The sequence below is a fragment of the Cebus imitator genome, unplaced genomic scaffold (genome assembly GCF_001604975.1).
Source record: "Cebus imitator isolate Cc_AM_T3 unplaced genomic scaffold, Cebus_imitator-1.0 Scaffold5, whole genome shotgun sequence".
Lineage (NCBI taxonomy): Eukaryota > Metazoa > Chordata > Mammalia > Primates > Cebidae > Cebus > Cebus imitator.
The window spans coordinates 12,816,918-12,820,826 of record NW_016107320.1 but is presented as its reverse complement, the minus strand read 5'-3'; positions in this window follow the sequence as shown (position 1 = coordinate 12,820,826).

Sequence of the window (3,909 nt, the reverse complement as noted above, 5' to 3'; positions counted from 1 at the left end):
GCCAGGATGGTCTCGATCTCCTGACCTCGTGATCTGCCCACCTTGGCCTCCCAAAGTGCTAGGATTATAGGCATGAGCCACCACGCCTGGCCTAATTTTTGTATTTTTAGTTGAGGTGAGGTATCGCCATGTTGGCCAGGCTTGGTATTAAACTCCTGACTTCAAGTGATCTGCCTGCCTCAGCCTCCCAAAGTGCTGGGAAAACGGGCATGAGCCACCATGCTCTGCGTACATCCCGATTTTACAGGTAAGGGAGTTCAGATTAAAGAAACAGCACTTTGGGATGCCGAAGTGGTGGACACATCACTTGAGGCCAGGAGTTCGAGACAAGCCTGGCCAACATGGCAAAACCCCATCTCTACTAAATATACAAAAAATTAGCCAGGTTGGTGCATGTCTATAATCCCAGCTACTCAGGAGGCTGAGCCAGGAGAATCACTTAAACCCAGGAGTGGAGGTGGCAGTGAAACAAGATTGCTCTACTGCACTCCAGCCTGGGTGACGACGCGAGACTGTCTCAAAAAAGAAAAGAAAAGAAAAGAAAAGAAGTGGGCTGCTAACAATCATAAAGTTAGAGGTGGGAGCATGACTAGGGGGTCGTTTGAACACAAACCCCATGCATCCCCAAATCTGCCTGACACTCTCAGGTCACTAAAGCCATAGGTAGGAGCTGCTTGCACCTTCTCTGAGCTGAAGCCCAGATAAGCTCATCCCTCTCCCCGACCTCAGCCTCTGCCTCCTGGGAACCTGAAGATGAATCCTCCCATTCCCACCCTATACACTCTGACCTCTTCCTCTTTCCAGTCTTCAAGGCTGGGCGCGGTGGCCCATGCCTGTAATCCTAGCACTTTGGGAGGCCGGGGTGGGTGGATCGCCTGAGGTCAGGAGTTCAAGACCAGCCTGGCCATCATGGAGAAACCCTATCTTAAAAAAAAAAAAAAAAAACCACAAGATAAATCCAGTCTTCAGCTCTCACCACACCCCACCAACATCCACAATCCCCATAGCCACGCCACGTGGAACGGCCCAAGCTCCCTCGACAGCCAGCTCAGCCCTCAGAGCCTCCTCCAAGCTGCCGGCCAACTGCTCTACCTTGGAAACCCTTGTCCCATCACCTCTCTATTTTCAATCCCTTCCATAAACCTAGCTGACTCCCAATTGTACATTCCAGAAGCCATCCATTAACACTCCTCCTTCCCTCCCCCCTAGAATTAGAGGTTCCATCATCTCTACTTCCAAAACACCTCATCTGCCCTATGACTGTCCATACTGGGTCATATGGTTGAATATTCATACCATCCTAGCTTTACCGCCATTTGCGGACATTCTGGAAAGGGCTGTTGAATAAATGGAAGGAAGGAAGGAAGGAAAGAAGGAAGAAACAAAGGAGGGAGGGAGGGAAGAGGGCAGGGAGGGAAGAAGGGAGGAAAGGAAGTAAGGGAGGGAGGGAGGGAAGGAAGGGAGAGAGGGAGGGAGGAAGGAAGGAAGGAAAGAGGGGGGAAGGGAGGGATTGGAATCCCCTTTGTCTGCTCCAAAGTCCTGGCTCTCTCCCCTGGACTGGGGCCTTCTCCAGCATGACACACCCACACCACCTGAGCTGGCCCCCAGGCTATCCTCCCCCCTGGTCTGCTGTGGCCATCTGGCCTCCTTTCTTGGAAGCCCTGCCCTCATCAAAAAGCAGAGCCAGATACAGATGGTCCAGAACCAGAGGAAATTCCCAGACTGCTCTTGCCACCTTACTGCTCAGAGGGATGGAAAGAGTTAACAAGTCATTCTGCCTGGAAAGAATGAGGAAGAGAGCCTTGGCCCTTGCGGAGGTCACTCAGCACCACCTCCCAATCTCCCTCCAGAGTCAGTCGCAGCCTCTGACATCAGCCATGGCCATAGGCTTGATCCTCCCACCTCCTCCCCTCTCAGAAAAGCCATAATTCTCCACAGAAAGGCAGCAGCAGGGCCTTGATGATCATCTGCATGGCATGTCCCATAATAACCGCCTCCCAACTCCCCTCCCCCACCCTCCCCCCCCCACATTGCTGAGGCAGGCCTGCAGGCACACATGTGCGGGAGGGGCACATGCCCCAGCAGATCAGAGACGAGGCAGGGGAGCTGGTACCTGGCCTGCCCAGCCCATCCACTGCACCTCCTCTCTGAAAGGGCCTAGGCACAGGCTGGCCGAGGGGGAGAGGCCCTTCTGTCCTCCTGTGGACTCTCTGAGGGCTGGAAACAATGCCTTCAGGCAGGTTTCTGAGTCTAAGGATGTACCTGCGCGCCTAGCTGCTTTCCCAGTTGGTCACTTAATAGAGGAGGAGCACACCAGGAGCAGTGGCTCGCTTTGGGAGACAGAGGCAGGAGAATGGCTTGACCCCAGGAGCTCAAGACCAGCCTGGGCAACATAGCAAGACCCGATCTATATTTTAAAAAAAAATTTTTTAATAGAGAAGCAAAAGTCCCCTGTGTCTCTGATGGAGCTGAGTGCTGAGGGTGAGGGCAGCATTTAAGGGGGAAGGTGGACCCAGCACCTGCCTTGGGGAGATAATTCCACAGAAGAGAAGCAAACACACACAAACCAGTCAACAAATCAGGACCAGAGCTAAGCCCCTCAAGTGATACTGACCGTAAGGGTGTGGTGGGAGGAACCAGTCATTCCAGAAGATGGGGGTGGTCTAGGAAGGCTTCCGGGAGGAGAAGGACTTGAGGAAGGGGCCGGGTGCCTCTGCTCACAGGATTCCCCTGACTGCCTCACCAAGGTGGAAATCGGGTCGGGAGGACAACTCCCCTGTTCTGTATGGGCTCCAGGTGCCAGGCCTGGTTCTGAGCAGATCCTGTCCCTTTCACCCTGTCTGGAGTGGGGAAGACAGTGAGAGTGTGTGGGGCCCCGGTACTGCTCCCCATTTTTAGGGCTCCCCTCTGCCTCCTTGAGGTGGTAGGAGGACACAGAACCCCCTCACACAGGGAGCAGGGCCCTGGCTAGGGGCAGTTCCAGTGCAAGTCTTTCCACTCCCAATATTCTTGACCAGTGAATCAATCTGGCTTAAAAGTAGCCTCAAGGTCACCATAAAGGGAAGATATTCCGTCAGAGCCCAGCACGTGCTGTGCCTGGGTGAGGGTGAGTGGGAAATGCAGAAACCTCCCAGGGCCTTGCTCAGCCTGACAGGGCCCCCGAAGTGCAAAGACTAGGGTGAACACCCCGATGCCCTGTCTTTCCAAGCTTCTGCACATACCAAGACCCTCAGCCCAGCTCATCCAGCCAAAGCTACTGGGGGAAAAGTGTGAGAAAGGGTGCGGGCATGGCCCAGGCCCAGGTCTTCTCGCTGCTGTACGCTGATAAGGCTGCACCCCCAACTCAGCCATGAGAGGTCATTCTTGCTCCAGCACAGACCCGAGAGGAACTCTCACTCAGGACAGGGCTTTGGGAAAGGTTGTTTCTATAAATGGATGAGTAAATAAATGGTCAGCTGAACATACCAAGTGTCCTGGGGACTGCAGGAGGAACTGTGCAGATGGCCTGAAGGCCAGAGGCTTGGGTTGTTGTTCTGGCCCTGCCCCTGGCCAGCTGTTTGACCTCGAACAAGTCAATTCCACTCTCTGGACTTCAGGGTCCTCACCCAGAACAGCAGCCGGATGGTCTCTACTGCCTGTTAAACACCCTGGCCTGCTCGCCTGAGATGGTTCTCAAAGTGTAGTGTGGACACACAACACATGCATTGCAACCACTGGGAAGTTACGTATGTATGTATGTATGTACGAAGACGGAGTCTCACTCTGTTGCCCAGGCTGGAATGCAGTGGTGTGATCTTGGCTCACTGCAACCTCTGCCTCCTGGGTTCAAGTGATTCTTGTGCTTCAGCCTCCCTAGTAGCTGGGACTACAGGTGTGCGCCACCACACCTGGCTAATTTTTTATATTTTT